Genomic DNA, 23,778 nt, shown 5'->3' on the forward strand with positions numbered 1-23,778 from the left:
ACTATTATTAGGCAATGTTTTTAAACCTGGACCAAATTCATTACAGATTTGGTGGATTATCCAGGTTATCCCAGTCTTGGAGAGCTTTAAAAAATCAGGCCCATTGTGAAAATTTTAATACTTATCCAAATTATATGTATTTCAGTAGGCAGACATCTAGAGTGTTGTTATGATTTTACTTCAAACTGCCAAGCAGTCAGAGAATAATATGTCAACATGTTGTAAACGAGTAGCTTTATATCCTTGTCCAAAATTTCCTGCCTATTTTTTTATTTATTTACTGTATTTCACAACTTCAGATGACTTCACTAAAGTAAACAAAAGAATTGGTTTCCTGTTTACACACCTGTTTACAGATCACTTGGCACATGGCAATTATATTTATGGACTTCATCAATAAAAACATTTGATAAAACTAATTTGCCAATATTTTTATCATGTATAATAAAATGAGTAGTAAAATAACATGTTTGTCCTTTTCCCAAGTTGCTTTGTAATATGAAAAGAAGTAGCTGATTTCTGTTGTCATGTAAATCCTAGCTAAACCCAAAATTGAACAAGAATATTTCTAAGAGCAATCAGGTTGATGAATTCATACAAACCGCATATAAAAGTGGTAGACAGAATCCATCAAATCTCCACAATGGGTTTATCAGTTTGCAAAGCTCAGTTACAAAGGTGCTACTTATATTTTAAACTAATACCATGATTGCTTTATGAATGGTTCTTGTTCAGTGTTGGCTTTAGTTAGGGTTTAATGTAGTCATTGCTTCAGATTCCTTTGTGTAGTTATTTGCTGTAGGTGACATCTGATCCCATAGGAAAAAAAATATGTTACTCAATGATCTTGTCCAAGACAATGGTTACATTGAGAAAAAAATCAATCATTATTGAAGAACTTAAGGATGGAAAGGAGGGGGTGGGGTATTTAGACACAGGAGAATGGCATTTGTTGAACAAGCACTCAATACTTTTTTTTAAGCATTTTTTAGCATTGGAAGAGGGTGCCATGTTGGGGTGCAGAGCTACATGCAATCATTGCTATGCTGTAAACAATTATGATATGTTTGACATTGAGGTCTAAAATCTAGAAAATCACAAGTACTCATTCCTAGTTTTCTGATGTAACATTATCTGTTTTAGGAAGTATCATGCCTGAGGACTTTTTACTGACCATTAATAATTGAGGTCTCTGACTTTTCTCTGGCTTTCCTGATCTGTATACTTTTAATGGGGTAAAGACTCAAAAACAGTAATAAATTGTGTACCCGCCTATCAGTTCACAAGGGAGGATGCAGGCCTATAGGCAAGTACTAACCCTTTTAACAACTGAAAGCATCCTCACATTCATTGTATATAATCAGCATTAAAAATTAATTTTTGCAAGCCAGGGTAATGAATGTTGAAGGAAAAGCATCTAAAGCCACGTACACACTTCCAATTATAGTGGTTGGAAAGAATCTTTCACGATCCTATGCACTGCACGATGCATGAACAAGTTCTGCACATACAACACCATTCTGCTCTATGCAGAGGGGAGGAAAAGAATGATGGGGTGGCACCCTGCTGCGCGCTCCCCCCCTTTCCTTACATAACGATCGTATGTGGATCCGTCAGGACGGTCGTTCGGACGATAATTGGTGCGCGCTGTACACACTTCAGATTCTCCTTTGATATCGTCCCTGCGCCGATTGTCGGGCAAGAACCATTGCAAGTGTGTACGTAGTTTAACTCTTTCAGCCAGACATCAGATAAAATTAGTTAAAGTGGTGTGACACCCTGAGTAATCTAAAGTTATAACATTTCTAAATTAATAGGTACTTTACTGCAATTCCTGTGATGTCCCCAAACTCCAAAATTCTAAAACATCAGTCCTCTGTTTGATGGCCTCTAGCTAAAAATAATAGGCATTTAGCAAATATAAGCTGAGCTCATAAAGACTGAATTTGTCTTATTTTACAATCCACAGGTGGGTGAAACTAAAATGTACTCAATGGCCAAAGTTCAAGTTAAAATGTAGGTGAACAAACAGTGGCCATGGCAGCTGAGCCAGCACCGTGGGATTATGTAATCCATCCAGCCACAACAGGCAAAGACTAAGTGGGTTGCATAGAAACCTTTCACATACATTATGAGATTTATTCCAGCACATTCAGCAGGAGAAGCATCGCCAAGTCTAGAAAGGACACTTCTATCCCTGCATGCCAGGATCTGTAGAAGTGCAAAGACAAAAAGGAGCATTCCTTAATAACATCAGTGAATCCTGGACTGGATTTTCAGCAGAGGTGGTGCTGGCACATTCACTGAGAAATAAAGTAGCCGGGGTTCAGTGTTAAATTCAGGCCAGGGATAAAATAATACCTTCAGTTTCCCAGCAGGGAAAATCTGCTGCTAACAAAACAGAGGATTGTATTAATGGACAGAAGAAATTACTTACTTTTTTCCTTCATGAGCAACTCTCTCCTCTCAGCAACTTTCCAGCTCTGCAAACATAAGCAGAAAGGAACATTAGTGAAAGGCTATTCCCACCCTATCTGGGTCTGCAAATCAGTAACTCTGCTTAGTAACCACAGGTTGTAGATGATTAAATTGTCAGGAAGAGAAATGTAATAACTCAAGGGGCAGAAGTTGCATCCACACAAAATTAAGCTGTTTGAAGGTCATACAGGTGCAGCAGTGGCCTGCTTTCTCTCCTGAAATATTATACAACGGGGAAATAAGTATTGAACACGTCAATGTTTTTCTTGGTAAACATATTTGTAATTGGGCTATTGACATGAAACTTACACTAGATGTTCGTAACAACCCAAGTAATTCACACATACAAAGAAATCAAACCAAATACTTCCATAAATTAAGTTATGTGTAATAATGTGGAATGGCACATAAGGGAATAAGTTTTAAACACATGAAGAAAAGGAGAAAAAAAACATGGAATCGGACATTCTCTCAAATATTCCCTGGTGGAGAATCTTCCAGGTCCATGTGTTTCAATGGCAGTAATTGATTGTCAGGGAATGTCAGATTCCATGCTTTATAAATAGAGCCCTATGTGCGTCTTTATTTTTGGTTTGGAAACTTTTTTGTAAGGGGGGGGGGGGGGGGGGGAGAGTGAGAATACTGGATGGCCCTGTTCTAGAACATTTTCCACAAACAACTCCTTACTACTACCCAGGGTGAAGTAGGCTATATCCAGTCCAGGCCATTGTAAACTCTGCCCAATATTTACAGTAAATAAGCTGACCATGGTGTTTCCTTGTTTACCCACAGTAAGCTGTCTGATGATTCTTTTTATTTTCAACATTCACTGGAAAAATAACAGCTGGCTGTGTGTATAGTTGAAGGAAACAAACCTTCATTTAGAGACTTTAAAGTGTGCATAAACCCCAACCATAAACTTCACTTCTTAGCTCTATTTGGTCTATTGTAGTTTTTATTATTAAACAGTATTTATATAGTGCGAACATATTACAAGGCACTGTACAATAAATAGGGGTTGCAAATGACAGACAGATATAGACAGTTACACAGGAGGAGAGGACCCTGCCCAGAAGAGCTTACAATCTAGGAGGTGGGGGAAGTATCACACAATAGAAGGGGGGATATGGAGTGGTGGGAGGTAGTGAGGGTTTTAGGAGAAAGAAGAAAACGGGTAGACAAGTTTGAAAAGATGCGTTTTAGGGGCTCTTTCAATGAAGCTGAAAGTAGGAGCAAGCCGAATGGAACGGGAAGACCATTCCAGAGAGTCGGGCAGCTCTAGAAAAGTCTTGGAGCCCTGCATGTGATGAGGTTGTGAGAGAGGGAGTCATATTTGAAGTCTATTTTTTGTGCAATCATATCTGTTTGATAAATGCAAAGGAAAAAAAGTATTCATCTTGTCAGAAAATGCAGGACACTCCTACTCTCTAAATGAATGGCAGGCTGATTGCTGCATATTACTGTAAAAAAAAATTCCCCGGGACATCTATATTGTTTTCCCTTTATTTTTTTTTTTCCAATTTAGTGTGGGCTTCAGCAAGGGTTCAACAAGTTGGATGTAGTGCTGAAGCCTGATAGGGAACAAATTTCTTATTGGGATCCACACAGGTGCTGAATAGTAACATATTTTTATAATATATTTTAATATATTACTATAGGTTACATATTTTTATATTTGTGATACATTTATTTAGGCTTGCCTATTACATGACAGCCTAAAGTTGCGTACACACTTCCAGATTTTATCGTTGGAAATGAACGACGAACGATCGATTGGGCAAAAATCGTTCGTAAAAAAAGTAACCGACGCCGACGAACGAGGATAGTCGTTGGAAATGAACGACCGGACCGGCGGATCAGATTGGACGACGATCGTTGACCATCTATCGTGTGTACGGTCATTCATTGATCGTCCATGGTCTGAGCATGCGCGGTGAACGAACGTTCGCTCACTTCCTGTGGTGCACGTCACTTCCTGTATCGTTCAAACGATCGCATCTATCGTGTGTACAATATCTGCGAACGATCGTGTCGTTATCTGTATGTACAGGATCCGTCCGTGCTATACGATCGTTCGCAGATATCGTGCAGGATCGTTCGTCGTTCGTTTACCAACGATAATAATTGGAAGTGTGTACGTAGCTTTACCCACTCTTTACACTGAAAAAGCATGGCTGTCTCAGAATATTCAGGGGAGATCTGCTGTCATTTTGACAGCCAGTAAGCTGCTCCATATGTATCTAGAATGCACAAAGTTTCTAATACAGAGGGAGTCAGCTGACAGTGGAACCCTATTGATTATATAAGAGTCAGTCTCCACCAGTGTAAACAGCAGGGCAGGGTTGTCATTTTGCAAAGTGCTCAAGATGACCTTCTGATATGGAGTCAAATGAGGTTTTTGTCCTAGCTGTAACCTCCTCTTCCTCCCTACCCTACTTTTCCCAGCTTCTTCTACCTATGCAATTATGCTTAACAATGAATCCATTGTATGTAAGAAATGTTTTTTTAATATTATTATTAAGAAAACACCTTTTCCTGATCCGAGAAGCAATAAAATACAACTGGCTGCTATTACAGGTTGGTACTAAAATTTGCACATTTTGTGCATATAGCAACAGGTTTACTATAAAAAGATGCTTTACACAATTGAATAGGCAGGACACATATAGTAGACCTTATAAAATAGTAACTTTGTACCTATATATATCAGTTACATTTAATTTAAGATTATTTTACTTTAGACTTGTTATATAGTAAACCCAGTTAGGCTGGAATTTTGTATTTTACAGGGAAGTCTGCTCACTTCATATGACTTTAACTTGCCAGGGCAGGTCAAGCTCAGGCTGCATGTTACAACCAACATCTAATCCTACATCAAAGGCATGCAAAGTTTTATATCTGCAGACCAGGGAGCTTTGCTACTTATTTTCATTTGGGGTTTTTAATTGGGAACATGACATCATTTCTGTCATAATAAGCAGAATACAGCTCTAAAATTACTCCTAAGCACTTGCTTACCATCAAAGGCACACTGTTTTTCTTCTCTTTAAGAGCTCTAATTAAAATTATTTTGGGAAGCACTTTGCAGACCATGTTTCTCTACAAGCCAGACTGTACAAAGTGGTAGAAGTGTCCTTAATATATGAAGTGTGTTTGAAGATTCCTCAGATGTCCCCAGACATTTGAAGTGAAAACATATTTAACCTCTTTAAATGTTGCTCTGACTTCCAGGGTTTACCACATTTTCCAGGATAACTGAAATTTGGGCCACCACTATGTTAGCAACAGTCCAACTTTCATGTAATAAAACTTCACAAACTTCACAAACTTCAAGAACAGGTAAAGTAAAAGTGTTATTACAAATTCACAGTTCTTGAGAATAGGTGGAGCATTTCAAAATATTTTTTTAATCAAAAACAAGTCCTATTAATTTTTCCCACAATTTACATTTACAAAGACGCTACAATCAACAAAATATGCGGTCCTTTAGTTTAATGTGAGAGTTATATTGAATTTGTCAGCTGCTCAATAAGGAGCCTCTCTTGTGTTGGGTGAGGGCTCAGAGTGTGATAAAGTCCACTCTGTTCCTAGTCAGGTCATTGAGCTTTTGTTGCCTGTGTGGAACTTGGCATAGTTAAAGATATCAATAAAACATGGTCTTTGGGAGAAAGAATGAATTCTGAAGCTGCAGGAAAGATTTAAGTAGATCAGAGGTATATCATTATGCCAAATTAGCAATTTCAGCATGTTTTCATAAATCCTCCTAGATTGTAAACTCTTCGGGGCAGAGTCCCCTCCTCCTGTATCACTATCTGAATTCGCCTGTCATTTGCAACCCCTTTTTAATGTACAGCGCTACGTAATATGTTGGCGCTATATAAATCCTGTCTAAAAATAATATTATAATCATAAATAATAATAATAATAAGTCTAAACCTTTTATTGGATATTATTGTATGAAAATTAAGGTACACAAGTACAATGTACACAAGTTGGAAAATGGTCACTGGAAGTGATCTTTCATGATAATTTCCAGTCACAGATGAATGAATGAGTGCTGTACACATAGCACTGCTCTGTTCTATGTAGAGGGTGAAGGTAAGAGCAGCTTGCACCTTTGCTGTACTCTTCTTTACTAACATGCATAGCTGTCATTCCCAGTTGGTGGTTCATTGATCCACCAGGACGGATCACTGAACCATGAAAATAGTTGTGAATGATGACTGTACACATGTCAGACTTTCGCCTGAGACTGTTAATCTTATGTGAGAATAATTTGACATGTGTGCACAACCTAACATGAGGTCCATGGAGGGTCCATGAGGTCGTACAGGTTTTGGAGGCATAGAGTCTTGTGGCTGAAAGAAAATAAATGCAGTATATCCATGGTGGAGGAAACTATGTTCCTGGTACTAGTGGGTATACCTACATATCTTATCTAAAGTAAAATCTTTCTGTCAACCATCTTGCATCACCAACATATGATTAATGCATTCTCTCTTATCAAAGTACTGGTGTTTAGTAAAGCAATATTTTTGTGTAGCTGTGGTAGGTGAGGAGATTTTCAGTAGACCTTGTGCTTCCAGCCACATGGAATGGGTAGTGAGATTAGGCTTCAGCAGTCAATCTCCCTCTGCTTTTTCTACATTAGACCAATTACCATTGCATTGAAGACTTTTGAATTTTAATGACTTTTCTCTTGAGAAGTTCTCTGAAGAATACCAAATTGTATAAGTATAGGCCAAATCTGCGTTGCAGTCTAGCAACATAGAGAGTTGGGGTAAAATATTGGAATCTAGTGAAAACAAATAAAGCTAGGAGGAACTGAGCTTCCACATAGTGCTCCTAAGTAAATATCAGTGGAGGATCTGCTAGAAGGGAGTGGTCAAAGAAACCCCTGGGTGCCATAACACTTAAAGTAACTAAGATTAGAAAAGGGACAATGCTCATTACTAGATCAATTCTAGAAAGGGTCCCATAAGCTATTTATTAGGCTGTGTCAGGATGGTGGGATCTCCAAATGCCTGAGGCTGATATCTATAAGTGCCAGGGAGATCTAAAACCTGATTACAGTCACCCAGGACAAGTGTAGGTTGTCCTATGTTGTTCACCACAACTGTGCAAAGAGTTTAAATTATTGTGTGCATTATTAATGTACTTATTAACAATAACTCAGGACTTGTTATCAGTTTACGTTTTACGTTCCTCGAAAGAAAAGTAGAAGGATAATCATAGGAATGCTTAGTCTACAGGTAAGGACAAGACATCATCTGATGGGTCAAATGAGAAAGTGACCTGAGGATGTTTCGGTAAAGATCTTATGGGTGTATGTGTGACCACAAAATTATATAGTATAGTAAGCCAGGACCTTGCCCCAACTGGTCTCTTAAACATGAAGGTACAACACTGGTCCACTGGGAAGTGGGGGATATCTTGGTCTGAAGTTTCATGTACTTTTGAGTATCATTGGTGCTGGTAATGATGAAGCACCCCTATTGTGTAGTAAAGTAAAAATAAATTCACTCTAGGCTTTGAGGGGTATAACATAAAAGTCAGGAAATTACGAAATTTCATATTGTTGACCGTCAGGCTGGTGTGATCTCTTGCCAGCTTTGCTCAGGACAAGATCTCTATCTCAATAGTTTAGCATCTTCCATCGTCCAGTGGCAGTGGAAATCCGAAGACTTTACAGACTATTTCCAATGCAAATTGTACTATGAGACATTTGCTAATAAAAGTGTGAAGGAGTTTCAATAAATTTAGGATTGTGGCCCTCGGCACATTCAGGATTACCAACAACATGAAGGTTTCTGCAGCTTTTTTCCATGTCCTCAAAAAGCACATCATAAGTGTTCTTCCCAAGTTTCCAGTCACAACTTTTTCACTGGTAGAAAATTGTTCACTGACCCTACATGCAAAAGCAGAGGTGCATTCTGTAATCCTTGTCATTTCTTAACAAGGAGAGGTTCTGTATTTGTGAGGTGACAGGGGAGTTCTCTTTATTGCATGCCCGCAGTACCTAATCAAGGGTAAGCTTAGAGGGTGTAACAACTGCTTTGTCTGGCATGTGGGGGTCTGCAGAGCAAGACATGATTTTAGCAGCAGGCTTTTACCTTCTTTTTGACTGTGCAAGGAGGAAAATGTTAGAGACCTTTCTGGGAAGTGTACATGGAGAGATAAATGTCAAAAAGTGCCTTTACTTTTACCTGCTTTTGCAGAAGTATGGGCAAAGTGTTCTAATTTTATGGCAGTGTCTACAAAAAGCATTTTAATTTTGCAGCAATGTAATTGCACCTGGAGGCATGTGTGCTGACATCATCTTGAGCCAAGCCGGATGGAAAAGTCAATAATACCTTTCTTTTTGATCATTGCTGTGGGCAGAGAGGAAATTAGGCTCCAGGAGATCAGTGTGACAGTTATATGTGTCTGTGGAGACCCAGGTACAAAATACAGGGCAGAGGTGAAAGGACAAAAGAAAGGATAGACAGCAGTAGCTTTATTTTTTGCAGCCAATTGTGATTGGTTGGCCGTAACCCCCTAAAAAATGTCCATTTTCTTGTGAAACCTATAGACTAGAAAGCCTGGATCATAAAACATCTTGCATCAATGAGCCCTGGGGGTATTCATTGTCATTAAATAGTCTATTGTTTGCTAGACTTGAAATGTTGTTAACACAAGATTATTCACTTAACAATCTCTTTCACATATGTTAACAAATGGAAAAGACTTCAGCTCCCTGTTGGGTTGCATATGTTTTTTATAAGGGTTTTCCCACATTAGTACATTGCACAATGCAATAGGTGGAGAACAGGTATCCTCTCTCTACTATAAACTTACTTAAAATTATTTCACACCATGGCCTGCCATTTATAAAATGCAGGCCATGGTTTGCAGCCTCCTTGGAGTTATCTTTTTTGAGCACTGTGTTCCTGCATTCCAACATTGGTGTGTCAGAGGCATATTCCTTTATTCTGTGCAATTTAACTATTCATGCAAAATTGTATTTTTCACCAGGGAAACAGTGCCCAGATCATGCATACTAAAGTATTATCATATTGGTAACAGGCAGTAAAAGCCCAAAAAAGCCCCCCCCCCCAAAAAAAAAAACCTTAATTTATCTTTGTATATATAAACATTGGTACATTTTAGCAGATCTTGCCAGGCTCTTTAACTTTGCACCACTAAGTATGTGTGAGGGTATGTTTGCTAGTGAAAATTAGGTTAAAAAACCCCCCCCAAAAAAAAAAAAAAAACCTTAATTTATCTTTGTATATATAAACATTGTGGTGAGATAAATTTTCAAAGTGCACAATACAGGCAGGTACATTTTAGCAGATCTTGCCAGGCTCTTTAACAACTAACATGTGTTTCATAGTTGTTTTTAAACCAGCTTTAAAGTATTTGTTGTAATCTTTGGGGATCTTTGAGAATTAATGAATCACATTAAAAATATGTCAGGGATGGCTTATATGTAGTGTAGTGGCTTAGTAATGAATATGTTTATTAATTTTAAGCAGAACCTCAACCTATAGATTTCTACCTGTCCCAATTCCAACACAGAAGACACCATCTTCCATCTTCTTTCCTTCCTAGCTTGATCTTCAGCCACCTTCATTAGCCTGGCTGGGATGAGGTAATGCAGAGGTTTTTGCATTCCCAACACATGCAATGGAAGCTGGAATTCCCGGGTAACACTGGCAGCAAATGCTAAGCTGTGCAAGGCCGTCAAATTCTACATATTATATTCACTGTTTGTAGTTGTACACTACTGTTATATTATTTTACTATTATATGTGTTCCTGTGGATGTAAATCCTCAATCTACCATAATTCTGCTTATTTGTTTTCTTTTTTTGGTAAATTTACCAAATTTACTAATTTGTCAGTCTATGCTGTGGTTGGTATCCTTCCATTGAAACACCAGCCACTATACTGTAATTCAACCTAAAAGGGCTAAATAACCCCTTTATTGTAAATGATACAAAACCAAACCAATACTTGTCCAATATAAGTGTGTGTTAAAAAAATCACTTTACAAAAAATATCCAATCATGTGCATGGAAATATATTTTGGCTTGCACATGATTGGACTCGAAGTCAGCAGAGCTTCATCTCATTCACTAAGTTGAGTGAATTATCCCTTGCAAGGTGAGTGAACAGCCCATATTCATTTAGTAAATCAAGCCCATTGCTTGATGAGGGAACCACAAGCTGCATGTACTGTTTCCTCCTATAATATGTGCTGAAACTCCCCAGATTGTATAAAAGATGTAATATTTACCGTGCAAATATTGCCACATTTGACAGACACATTGGTGTGGACTAGCAGTGAATAACAATCATCACACTGGAGTACATCACACATGAGTACATATTCTAAGTGCTATGCCCTTTCTACAGTTTCCGAGAATAGGCATTAAGCTCCCCTGGTTGAGTCACTGGAACAATTTTTAGGCAAATTTTGAGCAATTTGGGCTGGATTATGCAGCATTACCCAATGCAGTCCCCATGCAAAGATACTGCAAAAACAAAGTGCCCTATGTACTCTGTTTAGACCAAAGCCTTGTGGAAAAATGTACACATGCTACACAGTGCACACATCAATTAAATGCAATATACTTTCCCCCATGTCTCCATAAAAAAAAAAACTTAAATAATTATGCACAATGAAACACAGTAAAATTCAGCGCTTTTTATGCACTGTGGTGTGAACAAACCCTAAATTCTTAAATTGTACAAGCAATACAAAATAAGGGCACTTTAACTGTTTCTCTTTTTTTTCATCAAACGATACACAAAGACATGCACAATTCTACTGAATTGGCAAAGTGACAAGTATGTATAAATATTGTGTGAAACTCTCACTGGCCAGACATCCGCTGTTTACATAGCACACCCCCAACAATGCAATACAACAAGTGGAAGATCCTAATCTACAGCACAACTGTAAAGTCATATTTATGCTGCTCAGTAGCATCATTCTCATAGCTGAGACTTGATGTTGCACATAACAACCAGACATTGGTAGGTATTAAAGGTATACACTAGACAAACAGTCACAATTTGTATTTTGCAGAAAACCCACCATAAAAGAAACCCGGAGGCTTCTACTTCTAACATTTCCTCCTGAAAAAGCTCATTGCCTGGTTGTCTGTGTGACCCTTTGGCTTCACTACTGCAAGTCACTGACAATGGAACCTTCATGCAGACTTTTGACGAATCTGCATGTTTATTTCAGGTAAGTGATTCAAGTTATTAGTATTACAGATCAGCATACCAGTCAACTAGCATTTTTAGATGGAGGTCAGCAATGGCGTCCCCCTATATTTTGATCATTTTGATCATGACCAGTTCATTCGGAGGACACAGGTAAAGGGTATTTAGAAGACACAGCCACTTATTTGCATTCTTTGCATTCTTACAGAGCTGGTAATTCAGCAATGGAAATGCTTATGTTCTTAAATAGTCTGTCCAGCCTGACCTATTTTATTATTGGGGGGATGCTGTTATGCTGGGTATTTTATTGACTTTGTATATTATTATTATTTCCAACATCCAGATCTCCATACTGGGGTCTTCTGGTTCTCAACCCTGCACCCTATGTCACATAGATTTACTTAACCTACTGTACCTGGAAATGTCCCAAACATTCTTTCTCCATGATGTAATATGATTATTAACAGGGATATTAGGACCTTCTATAATAATTGTAGCGGACAGAAGGACCTGGAGAATCAAGTTTCCTACAACAGTCATGGGGATCTAGTTTTAATGTAGTGAATTTGACATTCTCTAAACTTTACCCTTTAGAGAATCTTTCATGCCGGTGTGTTTTCCATGGCAGTGATTGACCCTCCACCAGAGCCTGGTTGGAGAACATCAAATTCATTGCTTTATAAATGGACCCCATAGGACTCTATTTATTAAACAGGGAATCCATACATTCCCTCAAACATTCCCTTGTGAGAATCTAACAGGACCATATGTTTCAATGGCAGTAATTGATTCCCAACATGGAATTTTTAAGTGAATGTTAGATATCCTTTTTAATAAATAGAGCCTACAGTGTTTTTTCAAAAAAATCAAAAATCAGATCATGGGACAGAAAATTGATCCTCTATCCATATAGACATAATTGTGCAAATTGGTCAACTGATGAGATAGAACATACCACAAACAAATTTGTGAGTATGAGAAGATGATGAGTAAAGTTACAATTCTTTTCTGGTTTTCTTGTCCTCTGTGCAGTCCTCTGCAGTATTGTCAGATTTGACACACAGATGAACTGTTCATGATAATGACTATAATAAAACTTCTACCAGATTCCCATAGCCAACAATGGGCAATGGATAAAACTGCTTATCAGTGGTTGGTAGACATGAAACAAACGCCAATGGTTGGACGAATGTGAATTTTGAATATCGCTGTTGGATGACCATTCACTGAGTACAGGTGTGCAATGATCCTATTGTCCCCAGTAGATAAATAATATTCAATGTAAGTCTTATATCATCTGATGATGCTGTCATTGTTAACAGATCTTGTTCCCATTTCATTTGCAGCATGTCACTTACCTAGTCCTATTAATGGTAGAAAGTGAGTACAAGTCCAGGGTAGTGTCTGCTGGGACAGGACAGATGCACCCAGCTATAGAGAAGCAGGATGTAGACAGACAGTGATCCTGATCTTACAGGTGAGAATTTCTCCGTCAGGTTACCACTCCCTTATTCCTTGACAGTCCCACCCAGCAGCTAATACTGTCACTAAGCTGAAAGGAGAGAAGGCCGAGACTGTTGTGGGAGTGAGCAGTAAATACTAAAAGAAATTGCACCTTGTCAATGCTTTTACATTGCATACATACCTTTACTGATAACCCATAAAAGGTAACATCAGCCATGTTTTTAAACCATTGTTTTGTTGCATTGTGATACAGTCTCTCAAAATGAACAAAATGCTTTCTTAAAGCATAAACTTTGTTTGTGGGATGGAATTAAAGGTGTGGTTACTTAAAAAGTAGTAAAACTCATGTTTGTTTCCCCTTTTTAAGGCTCCATCTTTGGTTGAGGCACACCTGGGTCCATATGTACCACTTTCTAAAAGCCACTGCTCCTTAAGTAGCTAGTTGTGTGGGTTAACTAATCTCCAGTATCTCTTTATAGGAAAAAGTTGATTGTCTATGTATGAAAGACCAAAACTCAATGTCGCAAGTATCAGTATAAAAAATGAGTAATGCATAGGCAGTTCTGTTCTATGGTGGGGGGAAAAAATGGGGGAGATTCTGACATGTCCTGGCCCTCATTTGGAAAAGAACACTTGCAACTGCAAATGACAGCTGCACAGAAGCCAAATAATTATGAACATTTGTTATGGATGACAAAATTTTAAATGCTTTACTAAGCAATTACATAAAAATGAAGAAAAAGCCAAAGGGCTGTGTTTCCCAGCCAGGGTTCTGTGAACCCCTAAAGTTCCTCTAAAGGTTGCTAGGAGTTCCTTGCACAATGAGCACTTTGTGCCTCTCCAGTTAGTTTACCTGACACCAATAATTCTTCCCAATGGCAAGAAATGTATAAAGCATTCTTCCGATTTACCACCACACTACTGGTCTGTGAACTATGGATTATAGAAGGGGCTATCTAAGACCTGAATAGTATTTCAAAGATTCCCCCATGTTAAATTGGTCGAGAAAACCTGCACTAAGAGAACACTTAAGCTCAGATGTTTATGGGCCTTACACTTTTGTAGAGGTTACTGTTTTGTACAGAAATTGCATACTTTCATTTAATTGCACACTATAAGCTTCTCTCAATGTGCATTAGGAGCTGAAACACATCAGAATAATCCAACATATTTTGTGGCTGGAGGATGTCCATGATCATGTAGCCCTTTCCAACCCCAGCTTCTTTTCCTATCCCCTTCAATTGTTGGTTTCCAGTCTAGCCCCTAAGCCTCTTTACAATCATGGAGGATAAAAGTCAAATGTTAGCATCATTTAGCATAGTTCCTTCTGATGCCAACCCTTTACTTGCATTACAAACTGAAGGCCCTTGCAAAGCATACTGAGTCAGGGTGCTGGAAGGAAACTAAGTACAATGGCTTTTCTGTCCCTCCCACTATGTTACTGCATTGCATAGAACAGCCTCACTGTTTGCAAAATAAGGTAAGTATTGAAAAAAAAAAAAAAAAAATCCAAGTTCCATTGCTATTACCTAACAAGAGGAAATATAAGGGTACAAATGGCTTGTCCTAGTTGTACTGGAACAGCTATAAGCAATAGGGATACTACAAAAGTAAACCGTATAATAGTGCTTTCCTTCAGTCCAATCTGCTTACTTACAGTCCTGTTACATTGTTTACATTGATCAAGTTGACAGTGATTCCTGCCTAATATTGTGGTACTTTGAAATGATAACTTTGAAACAACAGGGTATTCTAGAATAAAACACAGCAATGTTCTGACCAAGGCTAGGTTCACACTTGCGGTGGTTTGTTGTGCCTTTACTGCTTTAACACACCAGAAAATGCTTACTCTCAGAAAATGCTACATGGTAGTATCTCCCTGCAGCAGATCCATAGGGAATGAATAGGGATGGCAGTGAGTGGTATTAGTACCGCTCATTGCTAACAGCTGTCAAATGTGCAGATACTGGCTCTTTACGTACCAGTACTGCAATGCACTGGTAGCAGCACTGGGGATCATTCAATCCCAAGGCAGGACTGAACCTGCTATAAAGGTGTGTGTGGATAAATTATCTTGTCCCTTTCTCCACAATTTATTTTGGGTCCATTCTTGCCCTGCCCCTAGTTTTTCCTTTGAAACCCAATCCTTGCAGTATTTTTTGTTAACCTTCACACCACCCACATTTTAAACAAATATGAAAACAAGAGAAAACAAACAAGAAAATTATGCAAGAAAACCACATTGTGTGGTTGTAGTTGTATAAATGTAACTACCATTTCTGGGCAAAATTAAAAAACAGCCCACCACTCCATCCCTTTAAACCATCCCACAATAGTTTATCTGATCTGACCTTTTAATGAAATATGTACTTACCCTAATCCACCACTTTGGACCTTTCCAGTCCTGTTTCAACTGATCCAGCACTGTAAAATGTCCACACCAGCAAGTCCCTGGCCCGGTCCCTGCCATGCCTCCTGTAAGGACATCATACCTCTCCAGATTTCTCTGAGGACCCCATCTCTGGAAAACCAATCATTGGAAGTGCTTGCTGCACTGCAAACACCCCATATAAATTACAGGTTCTAAACAAAAAAAAGAGTGAAGAAGATAGCCAGAAGACTTGGGAACCAGAGAGTTGTGTGACCGTGGCATTAGGGGAGTAAAAACTGCTATAGATTTTACCTAGGTACCACCACAGACCTCCCTACCACCCCTATGCTAGTACTACCTTTTCTCCCATCACCTCTGCACAATCCCACTGTAAAGAGAACTGAATTTTTCCCATTTCTGTGGATTGGAACATTCATACCGCCAACTTCATCCCCATGCACACCTCTGGTCCCACACTCCTCAAAGCTTTCTTCCAGACTCTGTTTCAAGAGCTGATAGACCATTTTGACCATAATTTTAACTTGGTATTTAACTTGGGTTTAACTTATGGATTTGGTAACTGTAATGGACATACATACCTGGAATTGTGAAAGAGCAGCCTTTTTCACAAAGTATTTTGAAATATAAGAATTTATTAGAAGTGCATTTATAAGATAATCTCTTGGCTCCTACTGTTTCTCATAAAACTATCAGCAAACATCACAAGGTAGGTTTCCTTCTGTTTCCCCAGCACAGCTAATATATCCTTTTGTTACAGGCAACGGCACTTAAGTCAGATGCAAAGAAACTGTAATATAAAACTAATCTAAAAGCACAACTTATAAAAGAATGCATACCAGAGAGATTGACAAAACCACAACATGCACAGTGGACACAGGTGAATATAGATTTTGAGTTGGTTAATGGTAAATTATTATTACTATACAGCATTTATATACCACCAACATATTACACAGCACTGTACAAAGTCGATAGTCATGTCAATAGCTGTCCCTCAGAGGGGCTCACAATCTAGCATCCTTATCATAGTCATAATGCCCTTATGACCTTACATATGCCCTTATGACTGTCTTGAACAACTCTTTCACATTTACTTGTCCTCTACAAGCATGCAGTTCCCTAATGTGCTTACCTGTGAGCCCACCAGAGGGCGGTAAAGTAACATAAAATTCAATCTGGCTCAGCTGAAATCTGCCATTGATTTGCAGACAATATGTCATCACTGGTTTATTCCCCTTCGGAATCATTAATAGTCCCCTGGAGCCTTGTTGCACATTTTAATTTAACTTATTATTTATGTATTGCTATTGATAGAGAATAACATACAAAACCCTAATGAGGATATTTAGAATACATTTATCAATTATTAATGCTGGTTTGTTTTCACCTATAACAAAATAAAGGTTTTGATATATTGGCCTTCTTACAGAGACTGTAATCCCACCATAATTGCAATGGTAATTATAGTGTTGGAGAATTAACATTTTTTGTGAAAAATATATTAAATAGTAATTCAGCCAATTTGTTTGTAATAAAAACAAATTAATTTCAGACTTCTAATTATACCCTTTTTAATCACATAAAGACTTCTAATTATGTTGTTCACTAGGTTCTGTAGTGAACTATTGCTGATTTTTTTTTTTTTTTTGTATTTTTTAAAACCACTTTGTATTTGTCATTTACATTGTTTTAGAATACAACAATATAAAAAAGGTTACATAATTAAACATGACTGTTATCCATTGTGCTTTTATTATTCCTAACCCTCAGTCATTTTTACTTGGCACACTCAGGTTTTCGGTTTGTGATAGCGAGCAGAGAGATGGCCCTTTATCCAAAGAAGAAGAAGTGATGGACTTGGATCCAGTGACTACAGACGACTGCAATGAAGGAGGGAAAGGAGATTTAGTGAACTAAGCAGCAGGAGTGGGCATTGTGGGTTCACCTGATACAAAAATATTTTTTTATTTTTAGGTGACAATAAATAACCAGGGGGAAAATGTTTAAATAAATGAAATATTCTAAACAAACTCCCTCAAATAGTCCAGCAATGTTTTTAAATCTTCTAAACCATTATCTCCTCTCCTATGCCACCATGTTGCAGGATTACCTTTCCTTGCTCTGGCTGCAGTTTACAGAGCATCCAACAGCAAGTAATAACGCAGGGGTGAGCTTTCCTGTCCCCTGATAACCTTCAGCCAATAGGCACGCTCCCTGCTGTGCCTATTAACTTTTAAGGTCTTATGTCAGAACACAACAAGGAACATTGTCTTTGGCTGATGAGTGTCAGGGGCAGGAGCACTACCTGCCATGTAACTCCCTGCATTAAAATTGGATAAGCCAACCTAAACTCCTGCCTCTCTCCATGAAGCTTCCAGTTGTGGGGGCAGTGAAAGAGCAGAACAAGCTTTCCATCTACAGGGGAAGTGACAGAGGAGAAAAGAACTCCCCTGTCCTCATCCACAAATCTGCTTCCTAATTCTTACAGGGTCCTCTTTGCCCCAGGATCTTTTAAAAGAATTGGCTAGGAGTTATGAGATACCAGGATGCTGCTGCATGTAAGCCAGCTGTCAAAAAAAAATCAATGTCCCTAAATATTTTACTGTCATGCAACAACACACCCAGGGATGCTTGGTCATCCCTGAAGCATGTCACTTAAAGGATTTAATGTTTCCCTTCAATCCACATGAAAAAACCCTCACCCCACTAGACAGTATTTTTTTATCTTGCATAAATACATGTCAACCATGGCATTGGCAATCACACCATCACTTATTTTTAAGTATTAGTAAATGACTTAGCTGTAAAATTTTCAAAATTTATTACAATTTGCCCCCCACAGACTTCAATATTTGCCTTGAAGTTCAGCTTTAGAACAAGATTTGCCAAACCCTCAATGAATTGAATCCTTGAGTAAAAAGAGAAAAAAAGTGCCTTAATTTCAATTGGAAAGTGTCAGCAAATAATGTCTGATAATTTTGCTCGGAATGTTGCTATGAGTTAAAAGGGGGTAATATTCTGGGAAACTTTAATAGCTAATATTTATTTAAATATCTTTAAATCCATATCAAGTAGAATTTTTTTATCACTTATTTAGTCATACTTCATACATTTTTTGATTACCATAAATTGCAGAAATCATATATTTCTTTAATCAAGCACAAGATCCTCCACATACGAGGGGGGACCCAAAAGAAACAAGACTGTCCTTCGTGTGGCTGGAACGTGAGTAGAGAGGGTTTGATTAAGGTCAGTGCTTGTTCCCTCATCCCTCGCCAGTCAGTAGCCAGGAGGACGCCTCTGTGAAACGATCTTACTCCTCAGGCAGTGATTGTTTTGAAACGCTTTTCATGTTACCCTGTCGAAATTTTGATGTCAAATTTTTTTCTCCTTGGCAAAACACCAATGGAATCATTAAAAAACAAGAACATTGAAAATCAATCAATGAAGACGGCTGTTACACAATTGATGAGTTGTTAAAAGCTACAGGAGTGACATGGACCTCAGTGCAGCACATTATGACAGAAGACCTGTTCTCCTCGTTCCGGCTGCTTGAAGGGCGTCCAGAATGGGGTTGATCCTCAATGTCTAAATTTCCTTTTTTGAAGCACAAAAACCAATTCGAAAACTCTCGTCTGACTCAGAGCTTTTCTTTAAAAGCCATCTGTATCATTTGTAATGATTCCATTGGTGTTTTGCCCAGGAGAAAACAAAATTTCAAACAAGTTCTTTGCTCCCTGAAATTTGACATCACAATTTTGACAGGGTAACGAGAAAAGTGTTTAAAAACAATCACTGCCTGAGGAGTGAAATCGTTTCACAGAGGCGTCCGCCTGGCTACTGACTGGCGGGGAAACAAGCACTGACCTTAATCAAACCCCATCCGCTCACAGTTCAACGTACTGTTTAAACCACTCCAATGGGACCCTATCTGCTCCTTGAGTTTTAATATTAGAGAATGCTTTAATTGCCAGTTCTATTTCAGGTACAAGGTTGCCTCTAGGCAAATTCTCTCCTTCAGTGGTTTCTATTAATGTAATATGTTCTAATAAATGGAACTTATTTTTGCTCCATATCCTTTAAATATGTTTTATATAATTTGTGGTAAAATATTCCCTGCAGTGATTTTCTGCAGTTTTTCTGCAGTATCTACCACTGTATGGCAATGAAGCTTCTGTTCTTGTCTCCTCCATCAAAGAAATAATATTTTGTGACGTTAGCTATGCTTATCCATTTTCCAATGCACTGCTGTCCTAGCATTTAGGAGTTTAATGTAAGTATCACTTACAGGTGGGAAAGTGTTAATGTGGACCTATATCCAATATACTTACTTATATGGAAAATATGATATTGAAAAAGTTGAATGGACTTGTTTCTCTGCACCCTGTTCAGTGTCAATGGTGTATAAGGACCTGGAGCACAGAATGCTGGTGAATGGTTTAATAAAGCCTCCACAGGTTGGGCCATTCCAGGTTTGCTGGATCACCCATAAGCCTACTGAGTTTGCAAAAAATCCAAATCTAGAAAATGCAAAATCTGTCTGATGTGAACAAAAGTTATCTGAAAGTCAGGATAAATCCTTCCTCAAAGTTGTTTAGGTTTCTGATGCTATGTACAAAAACATATATTTACAGTACATTGCAATAAATATTAATTACAGGTGAAAATATTTACTTTGGAAGTGGCCAAATCATTGGTGCTTTAGGGGGAATCTGTACTTGGAAGGGATCAGTCACTGAATGGGCTGTCTGCACTTGGTGTGGGGGCTGCACTGCGTAGATCTGCACTGAGGGGCAAATGTGTCACTGTGGGGGTGTGTGTTTAATGAGGGGGGTCTGCATTGGTCAGTCTCTAAGCAGGTCAGTCTCTAAGCAGAAGTCTGTGCTTAGGGGGAAAGTTTGTCATGGGGAGGGGGTCCTTTCACGAGGACTGTTACTATTGGAGGGGTCTGCACCCAGGAAGGGTCTCTACTAAAGGGGGGTTGTCACTAAGAGTGGGGAGGTCTGCACTAAGGGGGAGGTCAGGGGCCTTTTACTGGGGTCTGCAAGAGGGTCTTTTGCTTAAGAAGAAGACATCTGCACTAAAGGGGGGAGGGCTGTCATTAGGGAGGGTGTTGGGTGTCTGCACTGGAGGATTCTTTCACTTGTTGGGAATTCTTGCAGTGGTGGTAGGATCCTAATTCTGTATCAGAACCCATAGATCTGTAGCTGCTTCACTGCCCTTAAGCCCTTATATTATCACAATGTTGCAGAATTCTTTCCTTCAAGAAACCCATGGGAGACCTGATTCTTTCAACATCTATTTGGAATTCATTTTTTATGACATCCTACAGCCACATTAGTAGTTTCTGGTAGACTTCCTTCTACGAAAAGCTTTGATCGCAGATAGTTGTATAATGCTTTACCTAGATAACAACTAAAGAAGTTTATCATGAGTACTGTTAATCTGCTTATTTTATTTGTTCATATTTACTGTTTATATTGTGATTTCGTCCTTCATTCTTTTACACTTATTTACTTGTCTTATCTTTGAATACAGATGACTGAATTAAGGTTTTGTCATTTACATACTTTGTCCTTTTTTGATTTAATATTCTGTTTGTTCAATAAGGCCTAAATGTGGAAAAAGAAGCACAGTAATAACTCCACTAGTAGCCACAAGGTCACAATGTGGTACTGTTTCTATTATGAAACAAATAAGATTTTAGTCTCAGGTGTAACCCTTTAAGTGTTGCTTCTTTCTGCTGCCATTAGCCCTAGGGAAATATGAGTATCATAGATATTTGTATGTTAGAACAGAGCTAGGGTTGCCACCAGACCAGGTTAGTAAATACGGCCAATAATAAAAAGAGGAACATAATGCTGGTTTTCCCAGAAAAAAATTAACACCTTTAGGCAGAGCTAAACATCTGGGCTTTGGTTTACCTATCAGTACTGACTCATACCTGTACCTGCATATCTATGCCATAGGCTGTGGATGCTCAATGGTAAAATGTTCTCACATGTAATTATCTGTCCACACATAAAAATAGCTCAGAAAAAAATGTGGAGATCCTTTTGTTGTTTGGCATACATATCTACTATTCACGGTATTTTAAGAATGTTTCCGATTATTTTATATAGGGCAAGGTTGAGGGGCACTATCTTCTAATTTAGCAGAAAGGTGTTATTAACCCGACAAATAACTTTGCCGCTAGATATCCTACTACAGTAATCGTGGTCTCCTGTACTACTTTGTCATATATGCAGTGACAATAAACTCATTTGTATCTATAATCACACATATTTTTACACTTGCTTCTCCCTATGGTAAACAAAGGTGTCAATGGTAATTGACACTTTACTAACTGTTGGAGACACATGGACACTCAACACAAAATAGGGTCCATTCATCTATTAGATTGGCATGAGCCCAAAAGGAGAATTGTTGAAGTTTTGACTCAGCACACTTGCATTGACTGGCGGACACAGCACACGCTGCCTATTTGTTTAAATTGATGTTTGGGTTAGCTATTTAAATAGAAGTTGACTGAATACCATTAGGAGCAATGTCTCCTATGTTGTAATAAATTCAAATTCCTAGGTTATCATCCACAGGCTTTACTAATTAGCGAGTTACTGACCCATAAATGTATACAGGTCAGAAATCCTGACTTCTTTTGCTGCCTGCTTGTTCTGAGTCAGCAGCTCACCTTGCAGTGACACCTGTGAAGAAGGATAACTGGGAGTTTGTTGATTTAAAACAGGTCAGGGGTGCAAGAATATTGCTGTCACAGCAGATTTCTGTACACATTACCCACAAGGTGGTGAACCAATGCAAAATGGTTGTTAGCTGCTCATTTAATATTAAAGAATAGTGCAATATTCAGGTATATGGAAAAACCTACCTATCATACAGCTGAATTGTATCACTGGTGCTGGGAGTTGTCTGTAGCTCTTATATTTGTAAGTAAATCATCTAGGCGGAAGACATCATTCATATAAAGGTGGAGGGCCGATAAGAGGCTTTCAATTGAGTGTTTTACAGGAAATAGGCACAAGCACTGGCAGGGCCTACAGGTAAAAACTGCAAAGGATAACTTAATAATGTAAATGTAAAGAAAATAGGATGTATTTGTGGAATAAATATTAGATTTGGGTAGAGTTCCACTTTAAAAAGAAGAAGCACTCCCAGCTAATGTGAGCCCAGAATTCGAAGGCCGCTCACTAGATTCCAGGCCCTGTGTCCTCCTGTGCTCCCAGAATAAGCTATTTTTGGCTAAAGCATTGCACTCTCAGTGGGCAGTTTGCCATTTGCGTTTAAGACGATACACAAGTCAGTTGTATTTCTCACCTCGTCTCACAGCTGGTAGATTTGTAGGGCTAGGATTTCCTTACTGGTGTGAGGTCACTCAGCAGAACCCCATGCTGGGATGACAAGACACAGAGTGCTTTAAAATGGTCTGTGCTGCTGGACCTGGCCACGGCAGTACCTAGATAAAAGAGAAAATGTGTGTGAAAATATGATTTTTTTTTACTTTGATATTTATCTTTCTATAGCTTCTTGTAATAAATGGTACAATTATATAAATGTGTCACTATATGTGTTTAACAGTGGTCCTTCCACTAAAACAGACGTCTGATGGACATCAGAGAATTCCAAATCTTTCTCGAACATTTCCAGGCATGTCGTACACACACATTCATTCATCTGTCACTGGAAACGATCAAGAAAGACTGGAAAGATGTTCTTTTTGTTCTAAAAAGGGGAAAGGACGAGTGTGAGAGGCACCCACTGTGATATTCTCCATAAGATTGGTCCTTCATCATTCCACCCTGGGGATCACTGCATATGTCAGATTTTCCCCTGACATGACCTTTGTTTTAAGCAACTATTATCTGATGTATATACCGTATTTTTTGCCGTATAAGACACACTTTTTCTTCCCCAAAACTGGGGGGGGGAAAGTTGGTGCGTCCTATACTACAAATGTGTTATAAAATAATTAAAATAAGATACTCACCCGATACCCGATCCTGCGTGTGTCTCTTCTCCTCGCTGGCTGCAGCGTGTGTCTCCTCCTGGCTGCAGTGCAGAGAAGAAGCCGGCACAGCGCCCCCTGCTGTTCCCTGTCCTAACTGCCGTACAGTGGAAAAAAAGCACAGAGTGATCAGAAAGGGAATTTGAAAGGCACAGAGTGATCAGAAAGGGAATTTGAATGGCACATGAGTGATCAGAAGGGGAATACCG

The 23,778-nt window shown here is 38.6% G+C and overlaps 1 protein-coding gene and 1 long non-coding RNA gene across 2 annotated transcripts in view; one reads left to right on the forward strand and one right to left on the reverse strand.

Moving 5' to 3' along the window:
• The window catches only part of CERS3 (ceramide synthase 3), a 94,148-nt gene extending 81,025 nt beyond the window's left edge, over positions 1-13,123 (reverse strand). Inside the window, exons 1-2 of the mRNA XM_072402658.1 lie at positions 13,052-13,123; positions 2,438-2,483 (exon numbers count right to left, since the gene is read on the reverse strand). The gene's annotated coding sequence lies outside the window, so the exon portion shown is untranslated. The remainder of the gene's footprint in view (positions 1-2,437; positions 2,484-13,051) is intronic.
• On the forward strand, positions 11,413-18,866 carry LOC140324615 (uncharacterized). The gene is made up of 4 exons (XR_011919554.1): positions 11,413-11,715; positions 13,040-13,170; positions 16,307-16,426; positions 17,343-18,866. It is a non-coding gene; the product is annotated as an uncharacterized lncRNA (long non-coding RNA).
• Positions 18,867-23,778: the final 4,912 nt, after the last annotated feature.

The sequence above is a fragment of the Pyxicephalus adspersus genome, chromosome 2 (assembly GCF_032062135.1).
Source record: "Pyxicephalus adspersus chromosome 2, UCB_Pads_2.0, whole genome shotgun sequence".
Taxonomy (NCBI): Eukaryota; Metazoa; Chordata; class Amphibia; order Anura; family Pyxicephalidae; genus Pyxicephalus; species Pyxicephalus adspersus.